The sequence below is a fragment of the Salvelinus fontinalis genome, chromosome 14, assembly GCF_029448725.1.
Source record: "Salvelinus fontinalis isolate EN_2023a chromosome 14, ASM2944872v1, whole genome shotgun sequence".
Lineage (NCBI taxonomy): Eukaryota > Metazoa > Chordata > Actinopteri > Salmoniformes > Salmonidae > Salvelinus > Salvelinus fontinalis.
This window is the reverse complement of record NC_074678.1, coordinates 2,811,873-2,833,871: the sequence shown is the minus strand read 5'-3', so window position 1 is coordinate 2,833,871 and position 21,999 is coordinate 2,811,873.

Genomic DNA, 21,999 nt, shown 5'->3' with positions numbered 1-21,999 from the left:
TAGCATACAGACAGAGCAACATAGGACAAGCAAGACGTAGCAGACAGACAGAGCAACATAGGACAAGCAAGACATAGCATACAGACAGAGCAACATAGAACAAGCAAGACGTAGCAGACAGACAGAGCAACATAGAACAAGCAAGACGTAGCATACAGACAGAGCAACATAGGACAAGCAAGACATAGCATACAGACACAGCAACATAGAACAAAAAGCAGCAAGACAAAATTTATAAAAGAAACAAAGTCTTTCCACACCTCACAAGCTACAGACAACAGACAACATTGAAAGCGACAATACACAGCTAGGGATTATGTTCACAAATCTGATTGACCTTTAGCCATGTCTTCATGCTTTTTGTGAAAGTGTGATATGTGTTGCAGTTATGTGTGTCTGATGGCAGTGTATTCCAGACATGGGAAGCTCTCACAGAGAAAGCGGATTTACTAAAGGTGCTTTTCCTTAAGGGAACTATACAGTCACCTCTCATGGCAGACCTTGTGGATCTGCTGCCATATGTTTGGGTTTTCTGTTTAACAAAAATACTGAGTGGAGGGGGAGCCAGGCCATTTAGCATCTTGAATACAAGACATACATCGGTGTATTGCACAAGATTTTCCCAACTCAGGAGCTCATGCTTTCTGAGGATGTAACAGTGATGATGGCTATTGGGCTTCCTATCAAGCACTTTGAGAGCCTGTTTGTAGACAGACTGAATAGGTTTTAATGTTGTACAGCAACCTTGGGCCCAACTAGTCAAGCAGTATGTTAAGTGGGGGAGTATCGTAGATTTGAAGTACAGTTTTGCTACCTCTGTAGTCAAACAATTTCGTATATAAATCAGAAATTAGCTAGGTTGAATTTGGTTATCTGAATGACCTTTTTCACATGCTTTTTAAAAGAGAGGTTGGAATCAAGTATGATGCCAAGGTACTTAAAATCAGATACCACCTGGAGCTTCTCCCCTGACACATAGACATCTGGCTCAGTAGCATCTGTTGTCCTCTTTGTGAAGAACATGCAAACAGTTTTTGTTCACATTGAGATGCAAACACGAGTCACTGAGCCACTTTGTAACCTGGACCATTACAGTAGTGAGTTCTTGTGCAGCTTGTTGTTTGCTCTTTGCATGCACATATATCACTGTATCATCTGCATACATTTCAACTTCAGACCCAGTACAGACAGAAGGCAGATCATTCATGTACAGGCTGAACAGGAGGGGCCCCAGTACTGACCCTTGGGGCACGCCCACATCATAGCTAAGAGTGGGCGACAGCTCATTGCTCACTCTGACACACTGAGTTCTGCCTTCAAGGTATGATTTCATCCCATCCCAAGGCATCGGGGGAAAAGTTGAACTTGGACAATTTTGTGATGAGAATCCCATGGTTAACAGTATCAAAAGCCTTCCTTAGGCTTTTGAACTGTAACTCAGTAAAATCTTTGTTTTTGTTGCATATTTTTGTTTAGTATATAACGGACCGCTCACTCTCTCCTGGTTTCTTGGGGATATATTGATCTATCAACTTTAGAGGATTATTTTAAACTATTTTGTCTGGCTTTTATATATAATCACAGTTTTGACTGTAAAAACAGAGCTACTCACTCCCCATGCGTCCTATCTATAGACGCATTGAATCTTCTAGTGAATCTTTCTTTTCATTTCAACAACTTTGTCACACCCTGATCTGTTTCACCTTTCTCCACCCCCTCCAGGTGTCGCCCATCTTCCCCATTATCCCCTGGGTACTTATACCTGTGTTCTTTGTTTGTCTGTTGCCAGTTCGTCTTGTTTGTCAAGTCAACCAGCGGTTTGTCTCAGCTCCTGCTTTTCCCCAGTCTCCCTTTTTCGTGCCCTCCTGGTTTTGACCCTTGCATGTTCTGACTCTGAGCCCGCCTGCCTGACCACTCTGCCTGCCCCTGACTCTGAGCCCGCCTGCCTGACCACTCTGGCTGCCCCTGACTCTGAGCCCGCCTGCCTGACCACTCTGGCTGCCCCTGACTCTGAGCCCGCCTGCCTGACCACTCTGCCTGCCCCTGACTCTGAGCCCGCCTGCCTGACCACTCTGCCTGCCCCTGACTCTGAGCCCGCCTGCCTGACCACTCTGGCTGCCCCTGACTCTGAGCCCGCCTGCCTGACCACTCTGGCTGCCCCTGACTCTGAGCCCGCCTGCCTGACCACTCTGCCTGCCCCTGACTCTGAGCCCGACTGCCTGACCACTCTGCCTGCCCCTGACTCTGAGCCCGCCTGCCTGACCACTCTGGCTGCCCCTGACTCTGAGCCCGCCTGCCTGACCACTCTGCCTGCCCCTGACTCTGAGCCCGCCTGCCTGACCACTCTGGCTGCCCCTGACTCTGAGCCCGCCTGCCTGACCACTCTGCCTGCCCCTGACTCTGAGCCCGCCTGCCTGACCACTCTGCCTGCCCCTGACTCTGAGCCCGCCTGCCTGACCACTCTGGCTGCCCTTGACCCTAAGACTGACCCTAAGTACCTTTACCCCAACTCTGGATTACCGACCTCTGCCTGACCTGACCCTGCCTGTCATCCTGTACCTTTGCCCCACCACTCTGGATTATCGACTCCTGCCTTCCCTTGACCTGTCGTTTGCCTGCCCCTGTTGCTGCAATAAACATTGTTACTTTAACCCAGTCTGCATTTGGGTCTTACCTGAAACCTGATAAACATTCTACTTGTGATGTGCTAGAGGTCTTTGCACAAGATTGAGACTGGGGTTGATATGCTCAATTCTTTCTTGCTGCAGCTTTCTGTTCCTTTGATTGCAGAATCTTTAGCACATATTTTTTTACTTTACAATTATGTCTGGTACCATCCCCAGGGTCTGGAAGTCGACCCATATACTCATCCTTCACAAAGTTGGTGACCTTTGTGACCTAAATAATTATCGCCCCCTTTTTCTAAACTTTCTTGCTTAGCAAATAGAAGCCTTGGTAAATACTCAATTTACATCCTTTTTTAAAATCTACGAAATGTATTCTAAATGTGAACCAGTCAGGTTTCAGACCAGGTTATAGCACCATCTCTGCTACTTCTTCGGTTTGAAATGATGTTTTTAATTGTTTGGATAAGAGAAAAGACTGAGTGGCCCTTTTATTGGCCTGTCTAAAGCCTTCAGCACCGTGGATCACTCATGACTTATTCAGAGGCTTTCATCAATTGGCCTGGACCAGACTTGTAGTGACCAGGCCTGTAGGGACCTGGCATGTAGCTGATATGAAACTGATTTAAAGGACAGAACACACTGTGTATTTACTGCTGGTGTTAAATCAAGCGATAGATCTGTTCTATGTGTGTTATTTCTATGCTTCCCGTTCTTAAGTTTTTTGTTGTTGTGTGTTTTGCACACCAACTTCAAACAGCTGAAAATATTTGTTGTTATGGAAAATATATTTCACAGCAGTTTAGATGGTACAATGATTCTCTACACTATACTTGCTTGTTTTTCACATAAACTGAAATTAGGTTAACTATTAGAATTTTAGCAACCAGGAAATGGAGGAGCGATTTCTGAATAGTGCCGAGAATAGTATACACTGTGATGTATGCTATCAATCAATCAAATGCACATATAAAGACCTTTTTACATCAGTAGATGTCACAAAGTGCTCATACAGACACCGAGCCTTAAACCCCAGAGAGCAAGCAATGCAGATGTAGAAGTACGGTGGCTAGGAAAAACTCTTTAGAAAGGCAGGAACCTAGGAAGAAACCTAAAGAGGAACCAGGCTCTGAGGGGTGGCCAATCCTCTTCTGGCTGTGCCGGGTGGAGATTATAAGAGTACAAGGCCATTAAAGCCAGATCGTTCTACAAGATGTTCAAATGTTCAAAGATGACCAGCAGGGTCAAATAATGATTACAGTGGTTATAGAGGTTGCAACAGGTCAGCACCTCAAGAGTAAATGTCAGTTGGCTTTTCATAGTCGAGCATTCAGAGGTCGAGACAGCAGGTGCTATTGTCCCCACAGCTGACCAGACTCTGTCAGCGCTACGATCAGTCTTTATTGCACTGCAGAAATGTCCTTTATTGAATTGAAATTGGTACTTAATGCTAAGTAAAATGTATCTGATGATTTATGCATACATACTTTGGATGGTGCCCTTTCAAAAAAGTATATTGATGAGTTAATTAAGAAATTAAGAATTTAAACTAGTCTTCTTCTATAGTAACAGGTCCTGTACTTCGTTAAATATCAGAAAACAAATAATTCAGTAACATCCATTATTGTTATGGGCTATGTCGATATTGCCTATATGAATGCAGCTGCCTCTGTATTGAAGCCATTGGACGCAGTGAGATTTTTATGGGCGATAGGTGATGCAGCCTGGAATTGAAATAGGGTCTGTAGTGATGCCTACTAGCACTGAGATGAAGTGCCTTATATCGCTGTGGCACTCGGGAGCCCTATTGATGTGTTCATGCAGGGCTGATCTGCAAAAGAGACCATGGTCTCAGCATGACACCCTGGTTACATAAAGGTTAAATAAAATAAATAGGCTCTGGTCAAAAGTATAGCGCACTATATAAGGCCCTGGTCTAAAGTAGTGCACTATATAGTGAATAGGGTGCCATTCCGGGGCAAAAGTAATGCACTATATAGGGAATAGGGTGCCATTTGGACTGAATCATTGGGTGAATGATTGTGGTCTAACTGTGCCACAACTCAAACAAATCATCAAATCTAAAATCCAATCAAATCTTATTTGTCACATGCTTTGCAAACAAACAGAATGGCACAAGAGGAGATGACTGACGTTTTACAAACTCCTAACCAATTGTGCTATTGTGTGTGTTTTTTCACGTTATTTTTAACTTATTTTGTACGTACTTTTTCTGCCACCGTCTATTGTGACCGAAAAGAGTTTCTGGAAATCAGGACAGCGATTACTGACCTCGTACTGGACGAAGATTTTTTCTTTAACGTGTCGGACGGATTTACTTCAAACACCCCACAAGGCTCAAATCACCGCCATTCCCATGAGAAAGAGACGGCGATATCGGGGCGTAGATCGTGGTGCCTTGTAAGGATACGACGGCGAGTGTGTAATCTGCCACTACCATCAGTCCTATTTGCCAACGTACAATCATTGGATAACATAATAGACAAGCTACAATCACGAATATCCTACCAACGGGACATTAAAAACTGTAATATCTTATGTTTCACCGAGTCGTGGCTGAACGACAACACGGATAACATACAGCTGGCGGAGTTTACGTTGCATCGGCAAGATAGAACAGCTGCCTCCGGTAAGACACGGGATGGTGGTCTGTGTATATTTGTAAACAACAGCTGGTGCATGAATCTGATATTAAGGAAGTCCAAGGTTTTGCTCGCCTGAGGTAGAGTATCTCATGATAAGCTGTAGCCACACTATTTACCAAGAGTTTTCATCTATAGTTTTAATAGCTGTCTATTTACCACCAGAAACCGATGCTGGTACTAAGACTGCACTCAATAGGCTGTATTTTTAAAAAAATATGTAACTTTTGCACATTAACAAGTCCAATACAGCAAATAAAAGATAAAAATCTTGTTAATCTACCCATTGTGTCCGATTTCAAAAAGGCTTTACGACGAAAGCACACCATCTGATTATGTTAGGTCAGTACCTATTCACAGAAAAACACAGCCATTTTTCCAGCCAAAGAGAGGAGTCACAAAAAGCAGAAATTGAGATAAAAGTAATCACTAACCTTTGATGATCTTCATCAGATGACACTCATAGGACTTCATGTTATACAATACATGTATGTTTTGTTCGATAAAGTTCATATTTATATCCAAACATCTTAGTTTACATTGGCGCGTTATGTTCAGTAATGTTTTCCCTCCAAAACATCCGGTGATTTTGCAGAGAGCCACATCAATTTACAGAAATACTAAAAATAAACATTGATAAAAGATACAAGTATTATACATGGAACTTTAGATAAACTTCTCCTTAATGCAACCGCTGTGTCAGATTTTTAAAAAACTTTAGGGAAAAAGCACACCGTGCAAAAGTCTGAGTACGGCGCTCAGACACAAAAACAAGCCACACAGGTACAAACCATGTAGTGGAGTCAACAGAAGTCAGAAATAGCATTATAAATATTCACTTACCTTTGATGATCTTCTTCAGAATGCACTCCCAGGAATCCCAGTTCCACAATAAATGTTTGTTTTGTTCAATAATGTCCAAATACCTCCTTTCTGTTTGAGCATTTAGTTCCAAAATCCAAATTGATGACGCGCAGGCCAGATGAAAAGTCAAAAAGTTCCATTACAGTTCGTAGAAACATGTCAAACGATGTATAGAATAAATCTTTAGGATGTTTTTAACATAAATCTTAATGTTTCAACCGGAGAATTCCTTTGTCTGTAGAAATGCGATGGAACGCAGCTAACTCTCACGGGGGCGTGCCTGAGTGAGCTCGTGGCACTCTGCCAGACACCTGACTCAATCAGCTCTTATTCCCTCATCCTTCACAGTAAAGCATCAAACAAGGTTCTAAAGACAGTTGACATCTAGTGGAAGCCTTAGGAAGTGCAATATGACCCCATAGACACTGTATATTGGATAGGCAAACTAACAAACCTCAGATTTCCCACTCCTGGGTTGGATTTTTTCTCAGGTTTTTGCCTGCCATATGAGTTCTGTTATACTCACAGACATCATTCAAACTGTTTTAGAAACTTCAGAGTGTTTTCTATTCAAATCTATGCATATCTTAGCTTCTGGGACTGAGTAGCGGGCAGTTTACTCTGGGCACCTTATTCATCCAAACTACTCAATACTGCCCCCAGCCATAAGAAGTTAATAATAATTAGGTAAAGACTCAGATTCTGCAAAAGGTTGGTTCTTTATTCAAAGAACGTTCTGAAGTCAAACATGCAAAGACAGTCATTTTATACCTCGCAACACCACCTACTTACACACACACACACACACACACACACACACACACACACACACACACACACACACACACACACACACACACACACACACACACACACACACACACATACACACACACACACACACACACACACAAACAGTAGGTGGGCTGTATCTTTTTCCACAATTCACATTCCTCGTTTATCACTATTCTACCAAGCTGGCAGTTCCATGCCGTTCCATTCCTCCCTAGATTAGAGGGGCCTTGACAGGGCCTCTTTCCTGTCGTAAGTTTTCAGAGTTCCAACCAGGTCAGGTCATGTATAGTTCAATTGCCCCCTGTGTTTTCTCAGTCACACATTTCTCACCCTTACATTATTGGATTATAGTCTAATTATGCTAATACATTTCACATAGTCTAATAATTACGTTTCAGGGTGGAATTCTTTAGTCATTACTTTAAACATATAAATTCAATTAGCACTTGTTAATGTCCTTTGATGGCATTCTACTACCCTGTCCTCATTGGGCTAGCCTTTGGCTTAGTAGGAGTATGCTTCACTATGTGTTTTGCAAGGGCAGAATATCTGAACATTTTCATAATATAGGAAATCATTAAAGATGCTACCGCAGAATCTATAGGCCATTAAAATACAGAAAGACAACCAGCAGACACAGGGGCCCTGATGAACTGTGGTTGAGGATTCATGTCTGGAACATACCACTGACTACCAGAAGAGGGAGACAAATACCAATGTAACCAACAACCTTTTTTTATTTGACCTTTATTTAACTACGCAAGTCAGTTAAAAAAAAATATTTTTTTCAATGACGGCCTACCGGGGAACAGTGGGTTAACTGCCTTGTTCAAGGGCAGAACGACATATTTTTACCTTGTCAGCTCGGGGATTCAATCTTGCAACCTCTCGGTTACTAGTCCAACGCTCTAACCACTAGGATACCTGCCGCCCCACAACCTGACAGAGCCAAGACGGTTATGAGAAACAGTTTTTTTACCAGACAATTAGCATGAGTTTAGCTGGTCAGAGCTCAGTCATTAGAGTTCATTAAATACCTTGGCAGGCATCCAGGCCATGACATAATATAAACACTGATATAAGTGCATAACCCATAACTACATAACAGTGGAGGCTGCTGAGGGGAGGACGGCTCATAATAATGTCTGGAACAGAGCAAATGGAATGGCATCAAACACATGGTAACCATGTGACACAGCCAGCAGCATACCACCCTGCATACCACTGCTGGCTTGCTTCTGAAGCTAAGCAGGGTTGGTCCTGGTCAGTCCCTGGATGGGAGACCAGATGCTGCTGGAAGTGGTGTTGGAGGGCCAGTAGGAGGTACTCTTTCCTCTGGTCTAAAAAATATCCCAATGCCCCAAGGCAGTGATTGGGGACACTGCCCTGTGTAGGGTGCCGTCTTTCGGATGGGACGTTAAACGGGTGTCCTGACTCTCTGAGGTCATTAAAGATCCCATGGCACTTATCGTAAGAGTAGGGGTGTTAACCCCGGTGTCCTGGCTAAATTCCCAATCTGGGCTTCATACCATCATGGCCACCTAATCATCCCCAGTTTACAATTGGCTCATTCATCCCCTTCCTCTCCCCTGTAACTATTCCCCAGGTCGTTGCTGCAAATGAGAACGTGTTCTCAGTCAACTTACCTGGTAAAAAAAACGGTTAAATAAATAAATAAAATACAATTATATAGACTGTCATAACATAGTCTACTGTAGGTGACTACACTGGGAGGGCTTACATCATTATATAGACTGTCATAACATAGTCTACTGTAGGTGACTACACTGGGAGGGCTTACATCATTATATAGACTGTCAAAACATAGTCTACTGTAGGTGACTACACTGGGAGGGCTTACATCATTATATAGACTGTCATAACATAGTCTACTGTAGGTGAATACACTGGGAGGGCTTACATCATTATATAGACTGTCATAACATAGTCTACTGTAGGTGACTACACTGGGAGAGCTTACATCATTATATAGACTACCATAACATAGTCTACTGTAGGTGACTACACTGGGAGGGCTTACATCATTATATAGACTACCATAACATAGTCTACTGTAGGTGACTACACTGGGAGGGCTTACATCATTATATAGACTGTCATAACATAGTCTACTGTAGGTGACTACACTGGGAGGGCTTACATCATTATATAGACTGTCATAACATAGTCTACTGTAGGTGACTACACTGGGACAGCTTACATCATTCACATAGATCTACTCTGAATAAGAAACATTATCATCTGGGTGTATCAAAGCCTTCTTAGCAGTGACAGTAGGTGTATTTAATCACAGGCCTACTGGTGATGACTGTAACAGTCAGACTTGACTGAACAGTACTTGTCACGTGGGACATTTCACTCTAATGGTGTCCCCCATCAATGCTGCTGAACACATATTGAAAATGTTTGTTAGTTTCTGCAAGTTTCTGTGAGTCATTTGCCAGCGTGTGTAATCATAATCATGTCGCTAAAGCCTTAAAATGTATTGCATTTCTTACGTAAAATATCCCAGGTTCGAGACGAACGTGTAACATCGTGTTGAGTTGAAAGTTTCTTTGTACTCCTGGAGGCCTACTCTTGCCTGGCGACTCACCCTGAATTGAATTCCGCTGCTCTACGATCACTACATACACCCATCGGTTTCTGGGACCAATCAGAATGGCCAGAATGTGTTCGCGTTCTAGAAATCGTCCGGGAGGGAGGCAAATCCAGACTTTTTGTCTGAAAAATTAATGTTTTGATGAAATACCTTTTTTAGGTGCATTTTGGATGATCCCAGTGTGAGGGGTTGGGCTTTTAACCTGTTCAGGTAGCTTCGTGCTCATTTTCAGGAGAGATTAGGCTGGAGTGACATGTTGCCCCACGGCTCTCTTAAACTCAACTGTGTGAGGAATGATTAACGTTGTCAAAGTTACAGTATAGGTGTGTCACGTCTACTCCCACTCATACCCTCTCGGGCGTTCGACGTCGCAGGTTTACTAACCACCGGTCCTGGGAACCATCATTACGTGCACCTGGACTCCATGACCTCACTCCTTACCTCCCCTTTATCTGCCACTCCCTTGGATTCCTTCCCCTGGCAGTATTGTTTCTGTTGTTCATGTCTCGAAGCTACTCCTATGTTGTATCGGTCCATGTTATTTGTTATATTAAACGGCTCGACTCCCAGTGTCTACGTTTCAAGGCGCTCTGCCTTAGAAGCCAATAGCTTAACGGGCCATTTAGTTTTCTGTTTTATTATTCAGAAATGTCAGTGTTGTTTATAAACATCCACTGTAGCTCAGTTGGTTGAGCATGGCTCTTGCCGGCTTGATTCCTGCAATCACCTGTATGTAAAATGTACGCATGACTCTAAGTCGCTTTGGATAAAAGCGTCTGCTAAATGATACATATGTAACTTATATTTTGGATCCAGCTTTATTCACCTTCGGCACCTGTAAATAAGTACCACCATTTTGCACCTGAATCCTACCTGATTCCTGATGTTTGACATCCCCCTGATAAGACTGCACGGTTCACTATCCTACAGGTATCATTATTTTCGCTAAATACCCCTATCACTTTATTTTAAAAAAAGTAAACATGAGCGTGATGTATCCAAAAACCAATGTGTCCATTTCTGTGTCACTCACCATAAGTGTAACACAACTCTATTTTTGTTAGTCACTTTTTGTTAAATCTCATAAATAGTACTCTGTCAAATCAGAGCAAAACTGACCTGTTTTATTTTCTCACCCAAATAGCCAGAGTAACATCAAAGGGAAACTTCAGCAGAATGAGTGCTAACTGATCGTACAATAGCCCTGAAGACAGACAGGAAGTGAAGTGCTGCAACATGGGTGGTGCTGCGGCAGATGGTGCTTATCAGATTCAGAGAGGAAGGCCTACACAGTGTGACGGTTAGTTAGGCCTTCTACTGCTGCTGTATCTGTACTGTATCAAATCCATATACTACACACCCACACAGTAAGGGAGAGTGGGGTAAGTTGAGACATTTTTTACATCCAGCATCACTACGTCAAGGGAAATATAGTTTTCTTTCCAACAAAGATATCTACATATATTTCAGGATGTTGTGTATCCCTGGAAATAATCTGAATAAATGTAAAAAATAACAATCCAAAAAAAGGTGGTCTCAGGTATGGGGTAAATTGGGCATGCGGACGGGGTAAGTCGAGCTGTCTTGGGGTAGTGGGTGATGATATTATAACAAGGAATGTGGGTGTGGTATCTTTTGTATTGTATGCTTACATTCAGATATAGATCTCTCTGTTCAATGTCACATGATACGTCCATTTCTTCACCAGATGTCTGGGACAAGGGTTGTTCTTTCGATGTGCCAATTCATAGACAAGTTCTCTGTATTTGAGGCTACTTAGCCCATGAAACTGGTCCGTGAAGCTCAGACTCCATGTCATCCGATACAGTGCCTTCAAAAAGTATTCAAACCCCCTTGACTTATTCCACATTTTGTTGTGTTACAGGCTGAATTCAATATGGATTAAATGTATCTTTTTTTCTCACCCATCTACACACAATACCACATAATGACAAGGTAAAACATGTTTATAGAAAGTTTAGCAAATTTATTGTAAGTGAAATTTCATGTTTTGCCATAGATTTTCAAGCCTATTTAAGTCAAAACTTTAACTAGGCCACTCAGGAACATTCCATGTTGTCTTGGTAAGCAACTCCAGTGTATGTTTGGCCTTGTGTTTTAGGTTATTGTCCTGCAGAAAGGTGAATTTGTCCCCCAAGGTTCTGAACCAGGTTTTCCTTTAGGAGTTTGCCTGTGCTTAGCTCTATTATATTTCTTTTTATCCTAAAAAATGTCCTTGTCCTTGTCGATAACAAGCATACCCATAATATGATGCAGCCACAACCATGCTTGAAAAGATGAAGAGTGGTACTCAGGTTGTGTTGGATTTGCCCCAAACATAACACTTTGTATTCGGAACATAAAGTACATTTCTTCGTCACATTTTTAGCAGTTTTACTTTAGTGCCTTATTGCCAACAGGATGCATGTTTTGGAATATATTGATATATTTTTGGAATATCTGTTTTTTTTGTGTGTTTTTTTACCCATCTACAATAGGTGCCCTTCTTTGCGTGGCATTGAAAAACCCCCCTAGTCATTAAAAAATCATGTTAAGCACTATTATTGCACACAGAGTGGAACTTATTATGTGACTTGTTTACTCTTGAACATATTTAGGCTTCCATAACAAAGGGGTTTGTCAAGTTCGTCGTATGGAGGAAGAGAGGAGGACCAAGGCACAGCGTGATAGGAATACATTCTTCTATTTATTATATCGAAACGAAGAACACTTAAACAGACTTACAAAACCACAAACGAACGTGACGCTATATAAAAAACAAGTGCAGACACAGGCAACTTACACATAGACAATAACCCACGAACTATCCAAGGAATATGGCTGCTTAACTATGGTTCCCAATCAGAGACAACGATAAACAGCTGCCTCTAATTGAGAACCAATCTAGGCAACCATAGACATATAACACCTAGACTAGTAAACACCCATAGACATACAAAAACCCCTAGACAGAAACAAAACACATATCACCCATGTCACACCCTGACCTAACCAAAATAATAAATAAAACAAAGATATCAAAGGTCAGGGCGTAACAGGGTTGAATACTTATTGACTCAAGATTTGTAAAAAAAAGTCCACTTTGACAGTACGTGGTACTGTGTGTACCACACAAAATCTCAATTTAATCCATTTAAAAATCCGGCTGTAACAGAACAAAATGTGTGAATACTTTCACCTGGTGTGCTTCTGCTACTCTACCATACAGGTACATGTCTGTTTTCTTTTTTTTGTCAACGTACTACCTCTTCAGTGTCCTAAGGTCTATGTTTTCATCCCTTGCGCTGCTTCTCAAATGGACTTCTTCCCTTCTCTCACTTCCTTGGTTGCTCTCTCAAGAACCTCAAGGGGGCCGAGACCCCTGCTTGTTAAAGGTATGTGTCCACGGTGCGTGTCTGCTCTGTAACAATAAAATATTGTTATAATGTTTTGAGTTCATGTGCATGACACATTGAAAAAATACTATGCATATTACGAATAAAATTGACTAAATGTAATGATCATTTCTATTGGGTATGGTGGCCATTGGCTCAACTTACCCCAAGGCAAACATTTGGACTTACCCCACTCTCCCCTACCAAAACTCCAGTATATACACTCAGTGGAAGAGATGCAGCATGCAATCTAGGTCCTCCTTTGTCGATACAAAGTCTCCACGAACCCCGGTGAACACAAAGGTGTACCTACATTCCCCTCAGGCACTACTTCTTATGGCGGATGGACACCTACAAAGAGGGCAAAACATCACCAAACACCACAGATTTTGGGGCAAAATACTTCCACGTAGGCCGATAATTAGAATGTTCCCTTTTTCCCACAAAAGCTACCACTGAGGCCTCTCTTCTTCTCACGAGGACATATGGCACCACTGCAGCCTCTCTAAGGAGGGATAAATAAGGGTTGAGTAAGGCTTTAGGCAAAAAAAGTTATTTATAATCTAATCTCGCCATTTTCATTTGTATTTTATTTATTTTGTACTAGGGTGATGAGCTGGTCTATTATGAATCAGTCTACAGAAGACAGCTATACCAAGGTGGCTGCACTGTCAAATGGAGCAGCAGCAAATCTAATCTAATCAAATAAAATGTTATTTGTCACATGCTTCGTAAACAACAGATGTAGAATAACAGTGAAATGCTTAAAAGTTGGCCCTTCCCGATAATGCAGAAAAAAACAATTGTTCAGGAGCCTGTTAAACAGCCGCCATTTTCCTCAGCACTAGGAAGAATTACAATATTAGATACAACACTATGTGGCAGTATAGTATTAGATACAACACTAGGTGGCAGTAGAGGAGAATTAGATACAACACTAGGTGGCATCAGAGGAGTATTAGATACAACATTATATGGCAGTAGTATTAGATACAACACTATACGGCAGTAGGGGAGTATTAGACACAACACAATATGGCAGTAGAGTATCAGACACAACACTATACGGCAGTAGGGGAGTATTAGATACAACACTAGGTGGCAGGAGAGTATTAGACACAAAACTAGGGGGCAGTAGAGTATTACATACAACACTATATGGCAGTAGAGGAGTATTAGATACAACACTAGGTGGCAGTAGAGGATTATTAGATACAACACTAGGTGGCAGTAGAGTATTAGATGCAACACTAGGTGGCAGTATAGTATTAGATACAACACTAGTTTGTAGTATAGTATTAGATACAACACTATACGGCAGTGGAGGAGTATTAGATATAACACTATACGGCAGTAGAGGAGTATTAGTCACAACACTAGGTGGCAGTAGAGGAGTATTAGATACAACACTAGGTGGCAGTAGAGGAGTATTAGATACAACACTATGTGGCAGTAGAGGAGTATTAGATACAACATTATACGGCAGTAGAGGAGTATTAGATACAACACTAGGTGGCAGTAGAGGAGTATTAGATACAAAGGTAGGTGGCAGTAGAGGAGTATTAGATACAAAGGTAGGTGGCAGTAGAGTATTAGATACAGCACTAGGTGGCAGTAGAGTATTAGATACAACACTATGTGGCAGTATAGTATTAGAAACAACACTATGTGGCAGTATAGTATTAGATACAACACTACGTGGCAGTAGAGGAGAATTATATACAACACTAGGTGGCAGTAGAGGAGTATTAGATACAACACTAGGTGGCAGTAGAGTAGTATTAGATACAACACTAGGTGGCAGTAGAGGAGTATTAGATACAACACTATGTGGCAGTATAGAATTAGATACAACACTAGGTGGCAGTATAGTATTAGATACAACACTAGGTGGCAGTATAGTATTAGATACAACACTATGTGGCAGTAGAGGAGAATTATATACAACACTATGTGGCAGTATAGTATTAGATACAACACTATACGGCAGCAGAGGAGTATTAGACACAACACTAGGTGGCAGTAGAGAAGTATTAGATACAAAGGTAGGTGGCAGTGGAGGAGTATTAGATATAACACTATACGGCAGTAGAGGAGTATTAGTCACAACACAATACAGCAGTAGAGGAGTATTAGACACAACACTAGGTGGCAGTAGAGAAGTATTAGATACAAAGGTAGGTGGCAGTAGAGGAGTATTAGATACAACACTAGGTGGCAGTAGAGGAGTATTAGTCACAACACTATACGGCAGTAGAGAAGTATTAGACACAACACTAGGTGGCAGTAGAGAAGTATTAGATACAAAGGTAGGTGGCAGTAGAGGAGTATTAGATACAACACTATGTGGCAGTAGAGGAGTATTAGATAGAACATTGTACGGCAGTAGAGGAGTATTAGATACAACACTAGGTGGCAGTAGAGTATTAGATACAACACTATGTGGCAGTATAGTATTAGATACAACACTATGTAGCAGTAGATGAAAATTATATACAACACTAGGTGGCAGTAGAGGAGAATTATATACAACACTAGGTGGCAGTATAGTATTAGATACAACACTATATGGCAGTATAGTATTAGATACAACACTAGGTGGCAGTAGAGTATTAGATACAACACTAGGTGGCAGTAGAGGAGTATTAGATACAACAGTAGGTGGCAGTAGAGGAGTGTTTGATACAACAGAAGGTGGCAGTAGAGGAGTATTAGATACAACACTAGGTAGCTGTAGAGGAGTATTAGATATAACACTAGGTGGCAGTAGAGGAGTATTAGATATAGCACTAGGTAGCTGTAGAGAAGTGTTTGATACAAAAGAAGGTGGCAGCAGAGGAGTATTAGATACAACACTATGTGGCAGTAGAGGAGTATTAGATACAACACTATGTGGCAGTAGAGGAGAATTAGATACAACACTATGTGGCAGTAGAGGAGTATTAGATATAACACTATGTGGCAGTAGAGGAGTATTAGATACAACACTATGTGGCAGTAGAGGAGTATTAGATACAACACTATGTGGCAGTAGAGGTGTATTAGATACAACACTATGTGGCAGTAGAGGAGTATTAGATACAACATTATACGGCAGTAGAGGAGTATTAGATACAACACTAGGTGGCAGTAGAGAAGTATTAGATACAACACTAGGTGGTAGTAGAGAAGTATTAGATGCAAAGGTAGGTGGCAGTAGAGGAGTATTAGATATAACACTAGGTGGCAGTAGAGGAGAATTATATACAACACTAGGTGGCAGTATAGAATTAGATACAACACTAGGTGGTTGTAGAGTATTAGATACAACACTAAGTGACAGTAGAGTATTAGATACAACACTATATGGCAGTAGAGGAGTATTAGACACCTCACTAGGTGGCAGTAGAGAAGTATTAGATACAAAGGTAGGTGGCAGTAGAGGAGTATTAGATACAACACTAGGTGGCAGTAGAGGAGTATTAGATACAACACTAGGTGGCAGTAGAGGAGTATTAGATACAACACTATGTGGCAGTATATAATTAGATACAACACTATATGGCAGTATAGTATTAGATACAACACTATGTGGCAGTATATAATTAGATACAACACTATATGGCAGTATAGTATTAGATACAACACTAGGTGGCAGTAGAGAAGTATTAGATACAACACTAGGTGGCAGTAGAATATTATATACAACACTAGGTGGCAGTAAAGGAGAATTATATACAACACTAGGTGGCAGTAGAGGAGTATTAGATACAACAGTATGTGGCAGTATATAATTAGATACAACACTATATGGCAGTATAGTATTAGATACAACACTATGTGGCAATATAGTATTAGATACAACACTAGGTGGCAGTAGAGTATTAGATACAACACTAGGTGGCAGTGGAGCATTAGAAACAACACTAGGTGGCAGTAAAGGAGTATTATATACAACACTAGGTGGCAGTAGAGGAGTATTAGATACAACACTAGGTGGGAGTAGAGGAGAATTATATACAACACTATGTGGCAGTATAGTATTAGATACAACACTATACGGCAGCAGAGGAGTATTAGACACAACACTAGGTGGCAGTAGAGAAGTATTAGATACAAAGGTAGGTGGCAGTGGAGGAGTATTAGATATAACACTATACGGCAGTAGAGGAGTATTAGTCACAACACAATACAGCAGTAGAGGAGTATTAGACACAACACTAGGTGGCAGTAGAGAAGTATTAGATACAAAGGTAGGTGGCAGTAGAGGAGTATTAGATACAACACTAGGTGGCAGTAGAGGAGTATTAGTCACAACACTATACGGCAGTAGAGAAGTATTAGACACAACACTAGGTGGCAGTAGAGAAGAATTAGATACAAAGGTAGGTGGCAGTAGAGGAGTATTAGATACAACACTATGTGGCAGTAGAGGAGTATTAGATAGAACATTGTACGGCAGTAGAGGAGTATTAGATACAACACTAGGTGGCAGTAGAGTATTAGATACAACACTTTGTGGCAGTATAGTATTAGATACAACACTATGTGGCAGTAGAGGAAAATTATATACAACACTAGGTGGCAGTAGAGGAGAATTATATACAACACTAGGTGGCAGTATAGTATTAGATACAACACTAGGTGGCAGTAGAGTATTAGATACAACACTAGGTGGCAGTAGAGGAGTATTAGATACAACAGTAGGTGGCAGTAGAGGAGTGTTTGATACAACAGAAGGTGGCAGTAGAGGAGTATTAGATACAACACTAGGTAGCTGTAGAGGAGTATTAGATATAACATTAGGTGGCAGTAGAGGAGTATTAGATATAGCACTAGGTAGCTGTAGAGAAGTGTTTGATACAAAAGAAGGTGGCAGCAGAGGAGTATTAGATACAACACTATGTGGCAGTAGAGGAGTATTAGATACAACACTATGTGGCAGTAGAGGAGTATTAGATACAACACTATGTGGCAGTAGAGGAGTATTAGATATAACACTATGTGGCAGTAGAGGAGTATTAGATACAACACTATGTGGCAGTAGAGGAGTATTAGATACAACACTATGTGGCAGTAGAGGTGTATTAGATACAACACTATGTGGCAGTAGAGGAGTATTAGATACAACATTATACGGCAGTAGAGGAGTATTAGATACAACACTAGGTGGCAGTAGAGAAGTATTAGATACAACACTAGGTGGTAGTAGAGAAGTATTAGATGCAAAGGTAGGTGGCAGTAGAGGAGTATTAGATATAACACTAGGTGGCAGTAGAGGAGAATTATATACAACACTAGGTGGCAGTATAGAATTAGATACAACACTAGGTGGTTGTAGAGTATTAGATACAACACTAAGTGACAGTAGAGTATTAGATACAACACTATATGGCAGTAGAGGAGTATTAGACACCTCACTAGGTGGCAGTAGAGAAGTATTAGATACAAAGGTAGGTGGCAGTAGAGGAGTATTAGATACAACACTAGGTGGCAGTAGAGGAGTATTAGATACAACACTAGGTGGCAGTAGAGGAGTATTAGATACAACACTATGTGGCAGTATATAATTAGATACAACACTATATGGCAGTATAGTATTAGATACAACACTATGTGGCAGTATATAATTAGATACAACACTATATGGCAGTATAGTATTAGATACAACACTATGTGGCAGTAGAGAAGTATTAGATACAACACTAGGTGGCAGTAGAATATTATATACAACACTAGGTGGCAGTAAAGGAGAATTATATACAACACTAGGTGGCAGTAGAGGAGTATTAGATACAACACTATGTGGCAGTATATAATTAGATACAACACTATATGGCAGTATAGTATTAGATACAACACTATGTGGCAAGATAGTATTAGATACAACACTAGGTGGCAGTATAGTATTAGATACAACACTAGGTGGCAGTAGAGAAGTATTAGATACAACACTAGGTGGCAGTAGAATATTATGTACAACACTAGGTGGCAGTAAAGGAGTATTATATACAACACTAGGTGGCAGTAGAGGAGTATTAGATACAACACTAGGTGGCAGTATAGTATTAGATACAACACTATATGGCAGTAGAGGAGAATAATATACAATACTAGGTGGCAGTAGAGAAGTATTAGATACAACACTATGTGGCAGTATAGTATTAGATACAACACTATATGGCAGTAGACGAAAATTATATACAACACTAGGTGGCAGTAGAGGAGTATTAGATACAACACTATGTGGCAGTATAGTATTAGATACAACACTATATGGCAGTAGAGGAGAATAATATACAACACTAGGTGGCAGTGTAGTATTAGATACAACACTATGTGGCAGTATAGTATTAGATAAAACACTATGTGGCAGTATAGGAGTATTAGATACAACACTAGGTGGCAGTAGAGGAGAATTATATACAACACTAGGTGGCAGTAGAGTATTAGATACAACACTAGGTGGCAGTAGAGTATTAGATACAACACTAGGTGGCAGTAGAGTATTAGATACAACACTATGTGGCAGTAGAGGAGAATTATATACAACACTAGGTGGCAGTAGAGTATTAGATACAACACTAGGTGGAAGTAGAGTATTATATACAACACTAGGTGGCAGTAGAGGAGAATTATATACAACACTAGGTGGCAGTAGAGTATTAGATACAACACTAGGCGGCAGTATAGGAGTATTAGATATAACACTAGGTAGCTGTAGAGGAGTGTTTGATACAACAGAAGGTGGCAGTAGAGGAGTATTAGATACAACATTATACGGCAGTAGAGGAGTATTAGATACAACATTATACGGCAGTAGAGGAGTATTAGATACAACACTAGGTGACAGTAGAGAAGTATTAGATACAAAGGTAGGTGGCAGTAGAGGAGTATTAGATACAACACTAGGTGGGAGTAGAGGAGTATTAGATACAACACTAGGTGGCAGTAGAGTATTAGATACAACACTATTTGGCAGTATAGTATTAGAAACAACACTATGTGGCAGTAGAGGAGAATAATATACAACACTAGGTAGCAGTAGATGGATAATTATATACAACACTAGGTGGCAGTAGAGGAGAATTATATACAACACTAGGTGGCAGTAGAGGAGTATTAGATACAACACTATGTGGCAGTATAGAATTAGATACAACACTATGTGGCAGTATAGTATTAGATACAACACTATGTGGCAGTATAGGAGTATTAGATACAACACTAGGTGGCAGTAGAGGAGAATTATATACAACACTAGGTGGTTGTAGAGTATTATATACAACACTAGGTGGCAGTAGAGGAGTATTAGATACAAAGGTAGGTGGCAGTAGAGGAGTATTAGATACAAAGGTAGGTGGCAGTGGAGGAGTATTAGATATAACACCATACGGCAGTAGATGAGTATTAGTCACAACACTATACGGCAGTAGAGGAGTATTAGTCACAACACTATACGGCAATAGAGAAGTATTAGACACAACACTAGGTGGCAGTAGAGAAGTATTAGATACAAAGGTAGGTGGCAGTAGAGGAGTATTAGATACAACACTAGGTGGCAGTAGAGGAGTATTAGATACAACACTAGGTGGCAGTAGAGAAATATTAGATACAACACTAGGTGGCAGTAGAGTATTAGATACAACACTATTTGGCAGTATAGTATTAGATACAACACTATGTGGCAGTAGAGGATAATTATATACAACACTAGGTTGCAGTAGAGGAGAATTATATACAACACTAGGTGGCAGTAGAGGAGTATTAGATACAACACTATGTAGCGGTATATAATTAGATACAACACTATATGGCAGTATAATATTAGATACAACACTATGTGGCAATATAGTATTAGATACAACACTAGGTGGCAGTAGAGTATTAGATGCAACACTAGGTGGCTGTAGAGTATTAGATACAACACTAGGTGGCAGTAGAGGAGTATTAGATACAACATTATACGGCAGCAGAGGAGTATTAGATATAACACTAGGTAGCTGTAGAGAAGTGTTTGATACAACAGAAGGTGGCAGCAGAGGAGTATTAGATACAACACTAGGTGGCAGTTGAGGAATATTAGATACAACACTAGGTGGCAGTAGAGGAATACTATATACAACACTAGGTGGCAGTAGAGCATTAGAAACAACACTAGGTGGCAGTAGAGGAGTATTAGATACAACACTAGGTGGCAGTAGAGTATTGGATACAACACTAGGTGGCAGTATAGGAGTATTAGATACAACAGTAGGTGGCAGTAGAGGAGTGTTTGATACAACACTAGGTGGCAGTAGAGTATTGGATACAACACTAGGTGGCAGTAGAGGAGAATTATATACAACACTAGGTGGCAGTAGAGTATTAGATACAACACTAGGTGGCAGTATAGGAGTATTAGATATAACAGTAGGTGGCAGCAGAGGAGTATTAGATACAACAGTAGGTGGCAGTAGAGGAGTGTTTGATACAACATTATACGGCAGTAGAGTAGTATTAGATATAACACTAGGTGGCAGTAGAGAAGTATTAGATACAAAGGTAGGTGGCAGTAGAGGAGTATTAGATACAACACTAGGTGGCAATAGAGTATTAGATACAACACTAGGTGGCAGTAGAGTATTAGATACAACACTAGGTGGCAGTAGAGAAGTATTAGATACAACACTAGGTGGCAGTAGAGTATTAGATACAACACTAGGTGGCAGTAGAGTATTAGATACAACACTAGGTGGCAGTATAGTATTAGATACAACACTAGGTGGTAGTATAGTATTAGATACAACACTATACGGCAGTAGAGGAGTATTAGACACCTCACTAGGTGGCAGAATATAAGTATTAGATACAAAGGTAGGTGACAGTGGAGGAGTATTAGATATAACACTAAACGGCAGTAGAGGAGTATTAGTCACAACACTATACGGCAGTAGAGGAGTATTAGTCACAACACCATACGGCAGTAGAGAAGTATTAGACACAACACTAGGTGGCAGTAGAGAAGTATTAGATACAAAGGTAGGTGGCAGTAGAGGAGTATTAGATACAACACTAGG